The sequence below is a fragment of the Lynx rufus genome, unplaced genomic scaffold, assembly GCF_022079265.1.
Source record: "Lynx rufus isolate CCGP_SWC_20201006 ecotype Redwood Valley unplaced genomic scaffold, mLynRuf1.p SCAF_1, whole genome shotgun sequence".
Taxonomy (NCBI): Eukaryota; Metazoa; Chordata; class Mammalia; order Carnivora; family Felidae; genus Lynx; species Lynx rufus.
The window spans coordinates 171,447,941-171,469,421 of record NW_025814823.1 but is presented as its reverse complement, the minus strand read 5'-3'; positions in this window follow the sequence as shown (position 1 = coordinate 171,469,421).

Here is a 21,481-nt window from a genome sequence, read left to right as displayed (position 1 = left end):
CTTCTTGTTGCAGTGTGGTAGAAGGCGCCAGGGATCTCTCCAAAGCCTGTTGTATGAGACACTAATCCCATTTGTGATGGCTCCACCCTCATGACTTAAGTACTTCCCAAAGGCCCCACCTCCTAATACCATTAACTTTAGAGGTTAGGAAAAAATGAATTTTGTGGGGAGTCAAACATTCAGATCATCCCTTTTATGCCCTGATATCCTTTTTATTTCAGGGTACAGGACTCTTGAAGTGCAAAGAATAGTACTTGAGATCTAGCAAGTGCTATGAAAACAGATATGACCCAATTCTTTAAGCTTCAAGTAGAATTAGTCCAAATTTCATCACAAACTTGTAAGTTTTCTTCTGGGGATTCTGGGAGTGAGGATATATTATTTATCTAATGTAGCATAACAAATTTCCCTAAAACTTAGTGGCTTAAAACAATAATTATTGATTATTTCTTATAGCTCCTGAGTAGGATATAACAGAGATGGCTTACCACTGCTGCACAATGTATGGGCTTTAAAGCTGGAAAACTTGAAGACTGAGAACAGGAATCATCAGAGGCTTGTTTGCCTACATTTTTAGGAGTTGAAGTTGGTTGGGTGCATAGCTGAGCTGCTGGTTAGAATATACACACATGGTCTTTCTATAATGCATGGGCTTCCTCACATATGGAGGTGTGGTTCCAAGGGCAGGCATCCTGAGAGAAAGCAAGAGACAGGTGGAAGCTGCATTGCCTTCTTTGACCTAGCCTCAGAAGTCATGCAACATCACTTCCACCTTATTTATTGATTGAGGTACTCATGAGGATCCAGCAGATTCAGGGAGAAGAATCATAGGCTCTATCCTTGATGGCGATGTGTCAGTGTCACATTGTAAAAAAAAAAAAAAAAAAAAAAAAAAAAGGCGATACACTGGTGTGGCCTTCTTTGCAAAGTAAAGGTTCCTACAGGAAGCAATAGTGAGGTATTGAAAAGCTTTCCATCACTGATGACCCTTAGCTCTTGCTTTTACTGAGTTAGTTCCATTAATGAATAGTCTGTTTTATATGCTCTCTCCTATTCTCTACCACTTAGAAGACTTGAAATCCAGCCTCCCTCCATGATATACACACACAAAGAAATACACCCCACCAAACTCTCACAAATAAAAACACTCATAGTCTTCTCCATGTAGCTGACTTGACTGACACTTGCAGTAATGGATGGGATTTTCACTGTAGCCAAACAGATCGCTCAAAATAGAACATTGGAAACCCCTAATTTGAAAAGCTCTATGGACCCTTTGCTGTGTTCCAGGGCTTTCCTCTCTCCCTATTTCCCTGTTTCTTTGTCTGCCTCTTCCCTCTCAGGAGTAAAAACTTTAAAATACCTTCCATTTTCTCATAAAAAGTAGTATTTCACCTTGGCTGCCCTGAATCTCCATACCCTGCACTCAGGAGATAGACTCTCTCTGTCTGTGCAAAGACCCACTAATGTATTCTGCTAAACCACACAGGCCGTCTAAATCTCAGCCTCACCTTTTCTCCCTCCTCCACCTCCTTGTGTGAGGGGAAGGAGCAGTGAAGAGATTCAATCCTTCAGCTGTATGAATTATTCCCTATTCCCACCCCTGTCTTCTCCATGGAAAAGGCAGAAGTTGCTACATTCAGTTGTGGTTTTAAATAACATTCCCCCCTCTGCATTGCACTAGCATGCATTGAATTGCAGCCAGCACTATCCACTTAAGTTTTCCATTTCTGATTTCCAAAACATTCAGGGAGAGCTCCAGCCTCAGACATTATAAATATGCCTAAGCACAGAGCTTCTGAGGCAAAAATCATCCTACAATCTAGAAGCCTTCAAGTCTCCATTAAAATCTAAATCAAATAGGTAAATCCCACTTTTGTCCTCTCTCCTATAGCCCAATTCCAAAGCCTATCCTTAAATCCTGTGAACTTTCAGAAATAGATTGACTCAAGAGAGGCCTTTATGGAAACATCTAAATATGATAAAGATGCTCTCTGCATCGTCCCTAAATAGGCAGATTCTGGAAGACTATTGCTTCCCACATGGCAGCTATATTACAAATTGTAACTCTTTTCACCATAGTCAGGTCCTCACTGCTCCCCTGATCCTCTTAGCAAGTCTCCCTGGGCTCACTCCTCTCCACTCCCACAGCCCTGCTGAGAGGGTGGGTACCCTGTCATCCCACACACCTGCCTGCAGCTGAATGGATCATGGTGCCCACTGGCTTGGACTAATGCAATCAGATGGTTTCTGCAGAACAATGGGACAGCACTAAAAGATAATAGCTCAAAAAATCTGAGCAAGGCAGAGCAAACCTGTCAGCTGAGGCAGAAGCCCAAAGTAGATGCTAAAAGATTTGACGCGGATGCAGTCTATTTAGCTTCCAGAACTAGAGAAAGAAATCTGGTTCCCCAAAGCCGTCTAGTTCCTGCTTCCAGGTCCTTGAGAAGTCTGATTACTCCTCTTGCCCCTGGGCTGGCTGAGAGATACCACAACGAAACAATAAACTGACCCTATTCAACCACTTTGCAACCAAGCGAACAGAGATTATTCTACACAGAATCTGAGAAAGAAAATGGAAAGAGATTCCTCTTTTCATTAATTTACTTATCTAATATTTTCTGGACATATATGCTGTAAGCAGTGAAGGATTTTAAATCAAGGAGTTTCCATATAGTGTAAATGATGTTCCTCCCTGATAGTCTAGGACCATTAAAAGAATAAAAACATATTTGAATACTGAAGGAGATGTTGCCGTTGTGAACTTATCCTAGATAATCAAAGAGCTTTCTCCAGAAACAATACGCTATTGAAGTAGCTCTGAAGGTATTTTACATTTATTAACACTCGAACAACAAACTTTATTTGAGAGGGCTCCATCACAGGGCTTTGCAAGATGCTAAAGAATATGCTACTTGTCAGCCTTTTTCAAGAAATCTCTATCTGCTCCTGAGGATGAGTGTCACAGCAAAACAAACAGGCAAACAAATAAAAACAAATCTGTAAAGTATTTCTAAGAAATCAGTGCCCATTTCGAGAAATGGGGTCAAATGCATTAGCAAATTAAGAAATGTAATGGATTGTGGAAAAAACCTACATCATGATGAAATAAATAAGGAGTTGGGCTCTGTGTAAAGCTGCATGCGTAATTCTTGACATAAGGAACTCAGAGAACTGACTGATGCTGAGCCATGTAATACACAAACAGGATATGGCTCAGGGGAAAGGAAGTAGGTTCCACACTCAACTATTAAGCAAGCTACTTAAACTCATTGAGTCTGTTTCCTCATTTGTAGTATGAGGATAACAGCATCATTACTGCAATGGGATGCTCTGAGGGTTTAACAATATAGTGTACCTGAAGCACTTGGCACATGCCTTGATGTGCTCAATAAATCTCATAGTTCTTATTCTATAGTAGTTACTGTTATCTCCATTATTACAAATGTATCTGGGAATTCTGGTGCGACCTTCCTGGTATATCAAGAGCCTGATGTGTTGGCTGGAGACTGGAACATGACTTGCTTCTGCTCACCAAGACCACTCCCATTTCTGGTGTATGTGAATGTATGTGCGCGCACATGCGTGTTAAATTGGTCTCTAGAAAATCCAATACTGTCTGCCATCAGGCTTCAGTTTCTTTGTCTTTCTTTGGCTTTACTTACCTTGACCCACCAGCAAACCAGGAGCTATTTTGATATTTTGCTGTCTAGCCTTTAAAATTACCAGGAAAACAGTCAAATTGCTGAGCCTCCCCTCCCCTATTTATCTCAATCATCAACTATTTCACATAAGCCATCACACAGGCCATCAGATGACAGTTGGGCTAGGTGGGAAGAAGAGACCCAAACTGCTAGTAGAATATTACTGGAACTTTGCCATACTTTAATTATGCCCCTGAAAAATTTCTTTTTTTCCTCTATATCTACAATTTCTGGAAGTTTGGAAATCTTCAATCATACACTTTGCCATCAAAATTCTTATTTTTTCTTTCTTAGATTATGCAAAGTAATAAAAACAGCATTTTGGATTTAAAACTTGAGACTAAAACATTTTTTGCTGCAAAATGTGGCTAGCATATATTTCTTTGTTAACATACAACCATACATTTATTCCTAAGTATCCCAGCTCTCTTACACTCCAACGGCCCCATCTAGAAATCTGTGTGTTTACATGCACATAGTACATAATTCAAATTGTACAATTGGTCATAATAGCTAGAAATGACCTACCTAGTTCCTACCCCAGACAATCACTATTTGTTTTTTGTGATAAACATATATTTTTTAAAAACAACACAAAATGTAGCATATGTAAACATTCTCAGCTAGGATTCCTTGAGAAAGTTAAGTTCTGGCACATGAAGGTATCCATGGCATGTAATAAATTAACATTTCTCCTAGGCCTCAGGAACAGTATTATGTACCATACTTGGGAGATTTGAGGAAAAAGTTATAAAGACTCATCTATGTGTTGTGGTTCAGATGAGGAACTCTAGTTGAGAAATGCTTTCACTTAATAATCTAGCGTATAAATTAAATACACAGATATGTATAAGTATGCTGTCCTCTTACTCATCCTCATGTTTTTCCCTATTCTTCCTCTTTTAGGTTTTTATTGAAGTGAAACATAAATCAGAAAGTGTATAAAGTGCATCAGTCTTAAGTGTGCATCAGGAAGAATTTTATGTATACATTCATGCAACCACAATTCAGATCATGATACAGAACATTCCCATCATTTTAGAATGCTCCCCCATGCCACCAGAGGCAACTTCTACTCTAACTTCTATCATTACAATTAGTTTTGCCTGTTTTGAAACTTCATATACATGAAACCATATCTGTATTTTCCTTCTTTCCCTCAACATGTTGGAAACATTTTCCATGTTGTCACATGTATCAATTTATTTTTATTGCTGAGTATTATACCATTATATGAATAGATCACTATTTATTTACTCATTCTCCTGTTGATGGACACCTGGATTGTTTTTAGTTTGGGATTATTTTGGTTAAAGCTGCTATAGACAGACTTATGCATATCTTTTAGTGGATACAGGTATTCATTTATCTTGGGTATTTATCTAAGTGCAGACTGGGTTATGAGGTTGCCCTTTCATTAGCTTTAGGAAACATAGCCAAACAGTTTTGCAAAATATTTATTCCAAGTTTGTTCATTCTCTTTAACTGCTGTACAGTATTCAGTGGGTTTTCCATGATTTATTTAAACTAGCCTACTGATAACAGAAATGTAAGTTGTTTCCAAACATTCGCTTTTATAAAGTGTGTCCCAAATATTATCCTTGTGCATAGATCACTTTTCACGTATACAAGTGTAAGAAGTGTAAGAAGTAAAGTTGCTGGACAGAGGGATATGTGCATTATTAACGTTGGTAAATGTGAATAAGGGTGCCTAGGTGGCTCAGTTGGTTAAGTGTCCAACTTTGGCTCAGGTCATGATCTCAAGGTTCATGAGTTTGAGCCTTGCATTGGGCTCGCTGCTGTCAGCACAAAGCCCACTTGGGATCCTCTGTCTCCCTCTCTCTGTCCCTCCCCCACTTGTGCACATGCATGCGTTCTCTCTCTCTCTCTCTCTCTCTCTCTCTCAAATAAGTAAACATTAGAGAAATCTCTAGTGGATATGAATAAATTGTCTCCACTTGATCGTAGCCAAAAGGTCCAGAAGTGATTTGTCTCCAAAGTGTTTTCAACTAGCATGTGCACCTCTGGCAAAATCTGACACTGTTTCACCTCATACACATGGCCACAGTAAATCAGCAAATGTTTGAACATGTCTGTCCAATATGTATAAATCACGTTTCTTTGTAGTTTTAATTTGAGAGTCTTTGAGTCTCTTCTCAAAAGTTTAAAAGCATTTGTATTTCCTTTTCCAGAATTTCTCTTTTAATATACCTAATCTATTATTTTATAGAGTTGTTGGTCCTTTGTTGATTTATGGGAGCTCTTTGGATAATAAAAAAAAAAATGAGACCTTTCTCTGTGATGTGAGAATATTTCCCCCAGATTGTTGCTAGTCTTCTATCTCTATTAATAATTGAGAGAATAATTTGGGATGTTTTCTTTACACCAGGTTTCCAAAGCATATTTTACAAAGCCCTTGTCTACTTTTTCTTTCACCACCCACAAGATGTGTCTTGATCATTATTAGTCAATAATTTATGCTGTAAATTCACTCTCTGGATTATTAAAAATAATCTTGCCCTAATGCACACTCTAGAGAATTAAAAGGAAGCCTGCATATAAAACATAAGTATGGTTGCTATCTTAGTTTTTTCAAGAAAGCAAAAGGCAAGTTACATTCTTAGTAATATTCTATGTTAGAGTCATTTGTTCAACTTTGATGTGTTCAAAAAAATTTTTAATGTTTATTGATTTTTGTGAGAGAGAGAGACAGAGAGAGGGAGGGAGGGAGAGTGTGGGCGGGGGAGGGGGCAGAAAGAGAGGGAAACAGAATCTGAAGCAGGCTCTAGGCTCTGAGCTGTCAGCACAGGGCCTGATGCAGGGCTCGAACTCATGAACCATGGCATCATGACCTGATCCAAAGTCAGATGATGAACCTACTGAGCCACCCAGGCGCCCCTGAAATGTTTTATATGTGATGATCAGATTGCTCACACAACCCTAGGACAGCCTATAAGTCACAGATAGATTGGTAGGCACTAACCACTATGCCCAAAGACTTGATCTGCTTAGAGGATCTCATAAAATGCCCTCAAAATGAGGACTGGTATATAGACAGAGACCTAAGATGATATCACAGAGATGCTCAAAACTATTGATCTCATTCATAAGGATGATTTTGCCTTATCCACTGACCCCTTCTATTAAAATCATAGTATTATAAGTTTGACATTTACTCACTTTCTCCCCCATCAGATTCTTTGCAGCTGGGAACCATTTATTATTTGTATCAGTTTTCCATTGGTGCCATTACAAATTATCACAAATTTAGCAGTTATAAGGACACTCATTCTTTTATCTCAATGTTCTATGGGTTAGAAGTCCAGATCATCACAGCTCAGCTGAATCCTCTGATTGGATTCTTGTAAGACAGAAACCAGGATGTCAGTAGGCTGGGTTCCTTTCTGAAGGCTCTGTGGGTGAATCCATCTCCAGGCTTTCCAGGTTGTTGGCAGATTCACTTCTTTGAGTTCATAGAACTGAGGCCCTTGTTTCCATGTTGGCTGTCAGCCGGAAGCATCTCTCAGCATCTTGAGGCCACCTGCACTCCCGCATTATTGCCCCTCCTTCTTCAAGCCCACCACAGTGCATTGACTTGTCACATTTTCAGTCTCTCAGAATGCCCCCTTCTGTGGCATCCCTTTTTGCCGCACCTGGAGGAGTTTCTTTGCTTTTATAGGCACATGTGATTAGGTGGGCACAACTGAATAATCTAGGATAATCTTCCTCTTTTAGGGTCTATAACTTTAATCACATCTGCAGAGTCCCCTTTACCATGTAAGGTCATATATTCAGAGGTTGTGGGGATAGGACATAGACATCTTTGGGGGACCATTAATCTATCCTCTGGTTTATTCTTTTCCTCTGTACTTTCTCCTCCTCCTCCTCCTCCTCCTCCTCCTCCTCCTCCTCCTCCTCCTCTCTTTCCCTCTCCCTCCCTCTCATCCATAGCATCTAGCACAATTCTAGGCACGCAGTGCAAGGAGAACTAACTGAATACTGGTTAGTTGAATGATGTTTTTAGAGCTCTTCATCTTTGAGTCTTCAGAGTAAATTCCAGGAATATATACTGAATCAAGAACTTGTTTCCTAGAAGAACAGAGTAGAAAAAAACACAAGGGGCTCTTCATCACCTTTTCCCTATGGCCTAGAGGTGAAGGGCCTGCCTGGTTCAGGAGTGTGGTGCTATGTCTTTTGGTCTAAGCTCACCTTTGGGGTTGCCCCAAGCACTTCGGGGTTGCTGTGCCGTGCAGGGCTCTGTGATGACATAAGCCAAATTTGGACTCACCAGGGTTTTTAGAAAAGCAGAAAAGAATATTAAGCACTCTGTAGAAGGCAACATATTTTTGAACAAAGAGATATCCTCTTGTGATAGGGGAATAACTTTAGATCATTTCTAACCTTATCTTTGGTTATGGGTCTTCTTGGTAAAGAGCAAAGAGACATCTTGGCATGATAATTTTGATTACAATTTACCCAGAGGCAAATTCTTATTGATCTTTGTTGGAAAACTGAAAAGGACAGATTCTCACCCTTTCCGAATAAATTCACTGAAGATATTATGTTAAATATTCTCAGTGGAATAAATAGTTATTCCCAAATATCTTGAGCAAAGAGCTTTTGACTAATACTTCGGCTCCCACTTCTTGATCTGAATGAAATAAAAATAATACATCATTACCGTTTTTTGTGCGGTCAAGGACTAATGAGTACTCCAAATACCATTTGTTACACTTGTTTTAGAGAAGTAGATACTGACTAGTGTCTTTATGTATGTTTATAATTCTGTCCACCCGACTAGGCTGCACCTTTCTTGAGCAGAGGATTCATCTTGAATCTAAGAACATGGTACAGTGCTGGGCGTATGGTAGCTTCCTAAATTGTTTTTAAATAAATACTGATAGAATCAAATGAAAATTATACGCACTATAATTTGCCCGCTTTACTGTCTGTTGTAACCTGCAGCTGAGGACATATAGATAATGTATGAACCTGCTTAATAGTTGACAGAAAGTGTGTTTATATAGAGGAAAATTCTGGAATTATCAATACTATGTTGACTTTAGTTGAATACAGATGAACATAGAATCTAAAATAAATCATTTGAATATCAACATTCTGCTATTTAAGAGAAACTAAGCAGCAGTAACCATTAGTAACAAGGTAACATTACCTCCTCTAAACCTTCTTGCTGTGAAATTCAGCATCATTTATGCTAAGCTGATTAATAATACGTAGTAAGGAGGATTCATGAAAAGGAACATTTCAGGAAAATAACATCTTTCAGGTGCTGAATCTAAGGTGATTCCAGTTATGTTCTTTATGGAAAACATACTGCCCCACGGTCAAAGCTGCATTTCCAGTTCCCATAAAGACCTAGAGGCATCCTTGTCCCCGTGTTCAGTGAGAAGCTGGAAGAGATGACTTGGTTGCTAACACTGAGGCTTTTCACCTTTTCCTAGATGTGGAGCCAGACCAAGTAGGCTCACTCTCCATCCATCACCTCTGACTATTTACCAGGAGTACAAAAGAGAGACCCTTGACCAAGTAGAGTGCAAGTGAGATGATAATTTTACAAGTCAGCACAGTTGGAGGGCAACTAAAGAAATGCATTTAAGCAGGAGATCTCATTTGTAAATTTTCACGCAACCATTCCATTCCATGCTTTAAAGTCATAGGATTTTTACAATGTTAGAACCAGAAGGGATTTGGAGACACTTCTAGTCCAAACTCCTTGTCTTACAGACCATGGAATTCCTAATAATTCCATTTCCTCTAAAACCTATCCTTTAATGGTGACATTTTACAGTGGCCTTCATAACTAAGCTATTGTAACAACAGATAGATATTTTTAAATCATTCTGTAATCCTGGTTCGTTTGCTTCAATTGTTGAGCTAAAACTGAAGTCGTGCAGCATGTTCTTAGGGACTGGGGTGTAATTTTTGGTTTACATTAGAAGGATGGGGAAATACTAAATTTTGATGGCACGATAAAACCCTGCTTCTAAATTTTCCGTTGGCAGATATAGCTATGTAAGGAATATATATTCACTTGTGCATGCATATGTATGCATGTTTGTGTGTATAAAAGTTGTGTGTCAAAGAGAATGAAGCTTCTGTCCAGTCAGTCCTGCTTTCAAATCCTGTCTCTTGTCATTTAGTAACTGTGTGTGCTCTCAGGCAAATTGTTTACTCAGTAATCCCGTATCTGTTAAAATGTATTAAAATCTGTTAGAATCAGTTAAAGAATGTCTAACTCAAAGAATTTGTGGAAGTTTAAGGGAGATTATGCAGGTGAATGTGCTAACACAGAACCTCTAAAAACATATACATTAGTAGCTGCCCCTCTTATGACTTATGTCCCCCCTCATGTGTCTTTACCTACTGCTTACATGCAGTCTGCATCATTTCATTCTTTCTAAATGAAGCATCGGTGCTATTCCCCTAACAGCTAGAGGAAAAGAAAACAAGGCATTAACATGGATGAGAGATAGAAGTTTGAAGACTTTTTTGTTCTTCAAGTGAAACCAAAATTTTCCGTATTGAATGTTTCTTTCCTGGGAGAAAAATGGTTCTGTGCATGAGCTTTGGAAAATATTTTGAAAGAAGTCATTCAAGTCAAGCTGTCCCACTTTTTTCTCTTGCTTGCCCAGGGAGAGGGGATTGGGAATAATTCATTATCTTTTCTTCCTGACATCCAGTCAGATTAGCATCAACTCAACTTCAACTTTGGCATTAAATCATACTTGAGTTTGGTATGGTTAAGGATTAAAAAAATAATTATAATGCCTCAAATAAATTCTAAAGTTAAGCATGCCTTGGGGTGACTGGGTGGCTCAGTTGGTTGGGCACCCACGTTTGGCTCAGATCATGATCTTCACAGTTTGTGAGTTCAAGCCCCATGTCGGGCTCTGTGCTGACAGCTCAGAGCCTGGAGCCTGCTTCGGATTCTGTGTCTCCCTCTCTCTCTGCCCCTCCCTCACTCATGGCCTGTCTGTCTGTCTGTCTCTCTCTCTCTCTCTCTCTCTCAAAAATAAATAAAACATTAAAAAAATTTAAAGTTAAGATATGCCTTGATAACCTAAGGAGGGAAACCATAGTTTGTATAATTCTCCACAAATTCTGTGCATCTTTGAAGTTGAATATTGATGATGGAACAAACATTTAGTAAAACTCCGTTATTGTGAACTTATTAGACTCTTGAAACTCTATTTAAAAAAAATTTTTTAATGTTTATTTCTGAGACAGAGAGAGACAGAGCGTGAGTGGGGGAGGGGCAATACAATGTGATATGTGCTAAACTAGAAGAATGCCTGCCTTTCTGATCTCATCTTCACTACTCTTTTCTCTTACTCATTACACTCCAGCCATATGATCTCAATCACACTCTTCTTATGCCTTAAATAAGAGGCATAATCTAAACATAGATTGATGCCACAGTACCTTTGCACTTGCCTTCCTCCCCTCTGATAGAATGCTCACCATCTATGTCTTTCAGTTACTGGCTCCATCTCATTTTGCAGGTCTTATAGCTCAAGTGTCAGCTCCAAGACGCCTTCCCTAAATATCCTTTCCCCCACCCTGCCCCCAGCCATTCTTTGGCACATCATTTAAAACATTTTTTTCTTTATCTTATAATTTGTTGATTTGCATCATGAATTGTGATTGTGACTGTAGAATTAAGTTCCATTAGGACAGTGCCAGGGTCTGTCTTGTTCACTGTTCTAGCTCCAGTGCTTAGCACTTTCCTTTGTGCCCAATAAGAAGGTGTTCAACAAATACTTAGTCAAATGAACAGTGCCATGAGGTATCACAGGCACCATCAGGGAAGCGCCACACAGGAGGTCATGTTTTACTTGAGGCTTGAAGGGTGCTGTTTAAGATAAAGGATTAACACCAACCAGAGACTGATCAGAACAGTGAGTTGAAGAAGGTTTCCACCTAGAGTGAGTGAATGCATGGAGCTGTGACCATTTGCATAAACAGAGAACTGAAGCTATTCAAAGACTTTGAAGAAAATGGTAATTTCAGGTTGGGATAAGGTGAGTTTATGATACCCATGGGACATTCAGGTAGGGATGCGTCAGGGACACTTTGTCAAAAGAGCTAGGTCTGTATAGGAGATGGAGATTTCTGCTACTTTTTACCTTGTGAGGCCACCAAGAGAGTTGCCAGTGTGCTAACTACTCCTAAGCATAGATCCTTCAGGGACTACTTTAATAAATAAGTTCTTTTTTTGTAATTTACAGCACATTTTATGAAAATTATGGAAAATGTGCTGAAGCTAGTCTTTAAAACAGTGAGCTAGGCTTTTGGAAGGTTAAATCTTTATCTCATTAATTTGTCTCATAAAATCTTCCTTTCATATATGTTACAAAAATACAGTTCTGTCTAATCTCTGTGTAGCCTAACTCAAGTTGAAGCATCAAAATTGTTGACTGCTTAGATTCCCAAGGATGTGATGGTATATCACCAACAGAGGCTCTGTTCCTGTGTATCCTTAAATCCATGGAGTAGGGTAGATGTTAAAGTAAATTGCAATTTGTGGAAAGTGGACAGAAAGAATTCAGGACATTTAAAACTGCAAAACTGTAAATTTGTTGACAGAGGAATGAAAAAGTTTCTGAACTTAACAACCAATGAAGAATTACCACCCAAAGGATTTATGACAGAAAGAAATGTAACCTCTGCCCCTCATCAGACTCTTCAGGAAAAGGCACTTATTCACCCCTTTCCTGAGCCTTTGGCTCTTGTCTCCCATTCAAACTAGAAAAGCACCCAACTCCATGGAGGAGAAATCAATGGACTGCTCATTTGAACTTGAGGTTTTGGGGAAGAAGCAACAGAAGTCCAGGGGGAGAGACAAGGCTGAAAATACCCAGTAGACAATGAGGGAGGCAGACCCAAGAAGAGAAGTTTTCAGATGTCTGTCCTGGGCGGATTCAGTGTTGGGGAGGATAACAGAGCACCACCTTGCACGCCCTTCTACACTTGTGTTCTCGATTGCCTGAAGATTTCTCTCTTTAGTGAGGAGCTGAGGTGTCTTACCCTTTCAGTTCTTCAGGGTACAGTTGAGACATTACAGTGCTTTAAGGCGCTGACCTTTTGGTGCAAACTTAGGCAAGTCCATGCAAAAGAAAACCTGGCAATTTGTCCTGGAACTGTCCTGATTTCAGCTTCTCAAGTGCACATTCTCAGAATTCTCAGGGAAGTCTCATGGGCTTTCCTAATCACAGAGTCAAATTCTCACTATTTTATTATAATGCCTTTGAGGATCTACAAAAATAAAACTTTACACAGTTTAAAAGAAATGATTAGGACACCTTTTCTAACTCCAGTAAGGTGTTGAATTTAGAACGAAAGGGCTACATACAAGGCCAAAACCAAGGTGAGCATGAAGTCATGATATGTGTGCACTTTTAAAAGGAGCTATAATAATAGGTGTGTATGTAAATGAATACATGTGTGTGGAAGGGGGGAAGAGAATCTTGGTTTTTCAGGGGTGTTTCCTGACAGTTTGTCATTACCAGTATGGAGTGGAGTAACTAGCACATGGTGTCATTCAAAACCATTTTTGAAATAAATTGATCACCTCAGAGGATCACAAGCTGTTTTAGAGACAGTTTAGGTGCAATTTCAACAAACTGTTCTGCCTGAAGAACCATCTCATTTCTGTAAATCATAAAAATGTATGGGGTAGAAGAAGGAAGACGTGTCTGTGAAAACATGAGAGAGGAAGCCAGAGAGTATGGCCAAGAAATTAGGGGAAGTCGAAGAGTGAAGGACTAACCAGTGTCCATCGGATCTGGGTTCAAGTCCCAGCTGTACTATTTACACTGTGCTGAGCGGAGGGCTTACCCTCTCTCTACTTCAGTTTTTCATCTGTGAGATGAGAATGTCACAGAATCGATATAAGGACTACATAAGCCAACTGCCTGCACATGAGCTATGCTTGTTTCAAATGCTATGTTCTGTAAAACGGTGGGCTTTCAGCGAAAAGTAATGCAATCTAGTCATGATTTAGAGAGGCTAATCAATGTTGCTAACTGAGCTGTGATCCTAAGTGACTCCCTTTGTTTTTGCTACCTATTCCCCAATCTTATGTATATATGTTTTAAAAGTACAACAAATATATGTGATATTATTAGTTAAGCCTAAGCACCTTCATTATTCTTTGCATGTGTATTTCTATGAATTCCAGGGGAATCTGTATCTGAAGCTTTTGACAAGGGCTTACCTTCTTGACTGCATCCACAAGGAGAAGAGGTACATTACCCCAAATTTTGAAAAGCAGAAGTTCATTCTAAAGGCAAAGAGTCTTCTGTCTTCCAATCAGCTGTTTCTCTCTTTGGTCAGTCTCCTCCTTTCATCTCCAGTGAGTGGTCAGGTGAGGAAGGTGCCTCAGTGAGGGTGCCCTAAACTCTAATCCTGGGTATCTCAGGCTCTATTAAAGTCTGGAGAATGGGACAGAATTTTGCTCAGCTCACAAGGTGCTTGAGTTAATTTCAAAATGAGAGCTAGTATGTGCAGAATGTTGTAAACACAGCACAAGATCAAGGGATATTTACATCTAGGGACATTTTGTTACTCTACCTCTTGAATGATAAACACCACCTTCATATCATGTAATAGTATATAGTTTGTCAGTTTCTTAGAGTACAATTCTGTACTTCCCTAGTGCTGTGGAGAATACTCGTTGATTACTTTAATCAGTTTTAAAATTCAGAATTTCCCACGGAAAAAAAACATTCTTCTTTGTTAAGGGTAATTAGCTAACACACACACACACACACACACACACACACACACACACGGGTGCACACACATTGGGATTTTAAAATAGTTTCCTTTTACTTGTTTTGGAACAGCATTCACCACCGGTATTATTTTTAAAGTTTTGCATCACCATTCAGATAACTTTTAAGGCAAGCAGAAGGCTAATTTTTAAAATGTGTTTCATATGGTCTGTTTTGCCTGGTAGGATAATCTGGATAAATCTTCCTTTGAGACATTCCTTCCATTTATCTCTTTGTTTCTGCAACAGCTAGCTTATTCCTCACCTCCAGGAGGGCTCACTTGACTTTTCCAGGGATTTTCAATTATTTCCAGATGTTGGACAAAATACAAGATTGAGGGTGCCATGGTTTTCAGAAGATCCTCACCTCCTATGTTTGTCCTTTATTTTTTTATTTTTTAATTGAGAGAGAGAGAGAGAGAGCGAGCGAGCTGGGGAGAGGGGCAGAGGGAGAGGGAGAGAGAGTCTCTTAAGCAGCCTCCATGCCCAGTGCAGAGCCCAATGCGGGGGTTGATCTCACGACTATGAGATCATGAACTGTGCTGAAATCAAGAGTCAGATGCTTAACTAACTCAGTCACCCAGGTGTCCTTGTCCTTTATCTTTTGAATACTATGTTCATTGTTATGTTTTATAGAGTGACATAGGTTATAAGTCATCCTGTATTCACTTTTAAGTTTGTATTTCATACTTTGCTAAATTTACACTATTTTTCCTCCTTTCATTGCCAAAGTCCCCATGTCAGTGGCTTAATTCTTGATGTTTTGTGTTCCTTCCTGAGACTTAGTGAATTCTCAAATATGAAGGCGTTTTCTGAACTATTCTCAGTGTGGGTTTCTAAGTGGTGAAGTGGAGAATCCTTCTCATCTGCGCTGCCTTCAGCAGCTGTGTAAATACAGCTGGAAACTTGCAAGCAGACAGGGTTGAAATTGTAAATAGGTTTCCTTATGCGTTTTGGAATGCTGATCTGAGAACCACGGACCCTGAATTTCAGAGGAGCCTCCACAATGGCAACTTTCAGATACCTATTTAATGTGACTTTCTAGATTTATACACAGCCTTGCCCTTGGAGACATATTACTTCTTCAGCTTCAACATATTTCTTGGACTTTACATCTTACAATACCCTAAATCTCATAACGAATAGAAATACTATGAATCCTCTACCCTTCTGAATGTTCAGTGCAGGGAAGGTGTATTAGTTTGCTAGGGCTGCCATAGCAAAGTACTACAGAGTGGGTGGCTGAAACAACAGAAATTTATTTTCTCACAGTTCTAGAGATTAGGGTGTCAGCAAGGCTGGTTTCTTTTGAGGCCTCTCTCCCTGGCTGGTAGATGGCTGTCTTCTCCCTATGTTTTCACAGGGTCTTCCCCATGTGTGTCTATGTCCTCATCTCCTCTTCTTACAGGACACAAGTCACATTGGATTAGGGCTCCCCTTATGACTTCATTTTACCCTAACTACCTATTTCAAGACCCTGTCCCCAAATACAGTCACATTCTGAGGTGCTGGGCATTATGACTTCAACATAGAGGGGACACAATTCAACCCATCCTAGGAAGGAAGCACGAAGAAAAGGGAAATAAGAAAATTATTCAAGGCTTGCTCTTGGAAAATTGACTATGTGGGTTCTACGTTCAGCAGATATACAACTGAGCTCATTATCACCCCCTTCTCCTCCCAAATCTACTCTTCGTCTAGTATTTTCTGTTTTAGGAAGAAGCACGATCATCCAAGCAATCACAGAGTCAGAAGTCTGGGATCACCTTAGACTCTTTTCTCCAGTTAATCTGTAGTACTCCATCAAGCCCCCAAGGACCCCTGCAATTCATAATGTAACCCTACCTCCATAATGTAACTTGACTCCTTCTCTCTTCTTCTTTCCCATGAGCCATTCATGATTACTCACCTAGATTACTATAATAGTCTCCTAATTGATCTCACTTCAATTCTTTACCTTTTTCATACCCAAATACATCCTCTGAATTGCTCTAAGAATAATCTTTCTAGGAAAAAAAAATACCTGTTCATGTCATGTTCAGATTAAATGTGTTCAATAGTTGTATATTGCTTTAAGCATAGGATTCAAATTTCTTAGTTCAAGCATGTACTATAATTCTTTGCTTTCAGTATGATTGGTTGAACTTAGGTCACAAGCTCATCTCTAGCCCATTATCAGAGCCAAACAACTTAATTCAGTAATGGGCTAAAATAATTAGGATCTACTCCTCAGGATCACCTTCCCTGGAACTTTAGGGCTCTAAGGTAGAAAGGATGGAGACTAGGACAAGACAGGATTTCATTAACAAAGAGGAAGAGGACCCAAAGAACAAATAATCTAGTTAATAAATGGACAGAAGATATGAATAGACATTTTTCCAAAGAAGGCACCTGCATGGTTAACAAACACTTGAAAAGATATTCAACATCACTCATCATCAGGGACATACAAATCAAGATTACAATGAGCTAGCACCTCACACCTGTCAGAATGGCTAAAGTTAACACAGGAAGCAGCAGATGTTGGTGAGGTTGTGGAGAAAGAGGAAACTTCTAACACTGTTGTTGGGAATGCAAACTGGTACAGTTACTCTGGAAAACAGTATGGAGGTTCCTCAAAAAGTTAAAAATAGAACTACCCTACAACCCAGCAATTGCACTACTAGGTATTTACCCAAAGGATACAAAAATACTGATTGGAAGGGACACATGCACCCCGATGTTTATAGCAGCATTATCAACAATAGCCAAACTATGGAGAGAATCCAACTGTCCATCAACTGATGCATATAAAGAAGATGTAGTATGTAGTACACACACACACACACACACACACACACACACACACACACACATATACCTAAAGGAATATTACTCAGCCATCAAGAAGAATGAAATCTTGCCATTTGCAATGATATAGATGGAGCTAGAGTATATTATGGTAAGCTAGAATAAAGAGAAAGATAAATACCATATGATTTCACTCACATGTGGGATTTAAGAAACAAAATAGATAGAGATAGGGGAAGGAAGAAAAAAGAAGGAAGCAAACCATAAGAGATTCGTAACTATAGAAAACAAACAGAGGGTTGATGAAGGGAGATGGGTGGGGGATGGGTTAAATGGGTGATGAGCATTAAGGAAGGCACTTGTTGTGATGAGCACTGGGTGTCATATGTAAGTGATGAATCACTAAATTCTATTCCTAAAACCAACATTATGCTATACGTCAAGTAACTAGAATTTAAATAAAAACTTGAAAAAAAAAAAAGAAGGAAAGAGACAATGCATGTTAGGCAAGTAACCAAAAACGTCTACTACAGTCTGTTCCTTCATGGAATTTACAGTCTGGTGGTGAAGACAGGAAAATAAAGCCAAAGTTACAGCAGTGTGATAAAGGCCGTGGAGAGCTCTGAGCACAAAGACTCCTTTCTAAATTGGGCCAGTGGTTCCAAGCAAGTTTCCTAAAAGAAGTGATACATAACCTACATTTATGAAGAAGGAGCAGGAAATGTCGAAGAAAGGGAAAGGGGCATTGTGGTGGCAGAACAGCAAGTGAAAAAGTCCAAGAGTCATGCTGCAGAATCACTCACTGGGGAGCCACACATCATTGAGGCTGAGCAGAGGGGGACTGGAGGTGAAGCTCAGAGAAGATATGGTGCATAAGTTTTATTCTAGAAAGTTACCTATAATACCCATTACTTCCATGTGTGTAAGGCTACCTAGTACAGTATGCAGTTTCACATAACATGGCACTCTGGTACTACCATATAAATTGCAGTTGAAGAATGAAGAAACAGAGACTAAAAGGTTAAATAACTTCTTCAGGGTCACATAGAGCTGGCTCTAACCACTTGTTTTTCTAACCACTTTACATGCAGCCTTTTGCACAGAGCTCAGATTCATGGAACTTGTTACCAGAAGCAGTGAATGACACAGACTGAAAATAAAATTGCCAGAATATATATTTGAGTTACATTTGAAAATATGAAGATATATTTTATCTATCTAAGGGAGGTGGAAGAAAGACCCTGTATCTAAAGTACCTTCTCCTTTTGACCAAATCCTCTGATGGATGGACTCTTCTTTGGCATTCACATTCATGTAAGGGACAGAACACAAGGGTCAGCTTCTGACCCGGGATTCTTATTTTCTGGTATCACCTGGCTGTCACCAGGCACTGATCAAATTCCTTAGCTCACAATGTGCCCCTGCCTCTACCCCAAATGTCCCTTTCCCCCTTCTTGAGTTTGCTGGCTTTTATTCATTCTTTACAAGTTCAGTTTCAGCATCACCTCCGTTACAAAACTTTGTTTTAAACCCCAGTCTGATTGAGAAAGGAGGCTTTATTCATTCTCACAGTGTACCCTGGTGCAGAGCTCTGCAATTGTCCTTATTACACTGCACTGTAAGTTTGGCTGTGGTTGTGTCTCCACCCCTCACCCCAGACCATACATCCCATGAAGATAAGGACGTTGCCTACTTCTTTTTCCTCTTTCCTAAGAGAACCTTGCTTTTGTTCAGGTCTCTGTCTCTTTTGCATGTAGTCCACGTGACTCAGGGGAGGCCACCTCTCCCATCTCAACCCATGGATTTGATCATTTGAGACAATGGTTCTCAACAAGGGGAACTTTGCCCCTTCAAGGAACATTTGACAATGTCTGGACACAAATTCGGTTGTCACACTACTGGCATCTGATTGGTGGAGGCCAGAGATGCCACTGAACATCCTACAAGGAACAGGATATCCCTACTTCCTCCACCTTGCACCTTGGCCCCATCAAAAAATTATGCAGCACCAGAAGTCAATAGCACTGAGGTGGAGACACCCTGGTTTAAGTCAGTCTTTGTGTGACTTTGCTTCCTGAATGATCTAGGGATAAATAAATGCCCTAAGTAATCAGACTGAATCAAAGGACTCCTATAACTGGGAAAGAGACAGATGAGGATGATAAAGCTAGAAAGTTGGATTGTGGTCACATTGTGGTGAGAGTTGAGTAGAAGGCTAAAGTGTGGTCTTTATCCTATAATGGAGCAAGGGGGTACGATGATTAGAAAGATATTTCAGGAGAGTGGGTCTACCCTACAACCTGTAGGGCAGATGGGAGCAGGGCAGAGGGTGCTCCCCTGGAGCACTAAGACATTTCCTGAATGCTACATTGCCTGAATGAGGTGGCATGCTGTGAGTCCCTTTATGTCCCTAGTGGTTAGTACAGTCTCCTCTACCCAGAAGGACTCAAGAATGTTTCTTGAATAGTTGGATTATAACCATTTTCTGGAACACAGTAAATAGACTATGATTCTGACCCAGTGTTCTTATTTCTTAAAAAAACAGAAAAACAAACACACACAAAAAACTATGTCACCCAAATATTTGTGGCTACAATGAAGAAAAATTAACACATAATAAGTCCCAAATTTCCCTGTGTTTTTAAAGGCCATCTTAGGGAAGCTTTGTATAAATACAAAAGTCAGTGTGTATGTATGTGTGTGTGTGTATGTTTTCTTGAAGAAATAACTTTTGAACATATCTCTCTGGGATAGATTTTTGGTTGATGTGGCAGTGTCTTCTTGGATTTCTTTTTGAACCTGACTCTGAGGTCAAAGATCTCAATGTTGAGGTGCCCTTGACTAGCCTCTTGGGGCTCGGACCTACGGAAGCAGCCCCCAGGTTTCTGCCCACTCTCACCTCCCCACTTACTCTTCAGACCATTTCCCTGGTGAACACTGGCCCTGAAGGCATTTAGGGAAGTTTGTTGAGTTTTGTGTCTTGCCTTTGTTCCTAGCAATGGCTCCAAGGTAAGTTTTTTTTGCAGGAAAAATGTGACGTTTTAGATTAATTCAGGAAAACTCCTAGCTGGCCCCTTAAATGTTACACCCACTGTCAGATCAAGAAATATTTGTTGCTGCAGTGGTTTTTGTAGTGTGAAAGGAGATCTATAGTGCTGGCAACAAGCTTATAGATAATTTTTTCTTTATAATAGTGTAAAATATTGCTTTTTAAGGTATGCTATTTCTGTACCCCCCCAAAACTTATTTTTTTGATTTAAGACAATCTATAAACATGTTTTTGTAAATTCTCCCTCTCCCCTTCCCCCCTCACCTTTCCTGACTGCTATGATGGGAAAACATTGCTTTCAGTGATTAGAAGTAAAATGTGGATGGTAAATTTAGAAGACGTTATGATCTTTTATATCTTTTTTTCTTGGCAAAGCAATTTAATTAGGAAATAATCTTTCCCTCTAACATCTGACATTTACCATAAAATGATATCCTGTTTTGTTGGCAACAAAACCAAGTTGTAGCAAAATTTTGAGCTGTTACACTACTATGAAGACAGATTTTAAATAAACCAATTTTTTTAAAAAAAAATCAAACACAAAGCACTTTTTAAAAAAGCAATCTCCAATTTTAAAAAGTATAATTTTAGGGCGAGGAGCAGCGGGAATAGGCTAAATCCTGCAAGGAAAAGGGAGCAAGAGGGGAGTGTGTCTCGGGCCGATCACACCAGGTCGCGGCTCACGGCTGTCCGCGCACCTATGGCCGTGTGCACACGTGTGTGTGCCCGAGTGTGCGCGCGCAGCCACTGGGGCCTCTGGGCCGGGCCTTGGGGGTGCTTCCGACCGCGGGCTGGGGCGGGCACGCGGCCCTGGCGGGGCTGCGGGGCAGACCCGGGGGGCGTGCGCAAATGCATGCTGCGCCGCTGTGTGTGTGTGTGTGTGTGTGTGTGTGTGTGTGTGTGTGTGTGCGCGCGCGCGCGCGCGCGCCTCTGCGCCTCCGCGGGCACCATTTTCTGCTTCGCTCGGGACAGGCACATAAAAGGGAAGGCGGCTGCCGCCCCGTCGCCGTCCTCTTTCCCTCAGATGCCCTCTGCTGCAGGTTTATTATTACAGTACGGGCCGCGCCGCCTCTCCCCGCGGCCTGGCGGCCTGCCGGGCTGTGCAGCGCCCTGGCCGCCTTCACGCCTGGCGCGCCCCCAAAC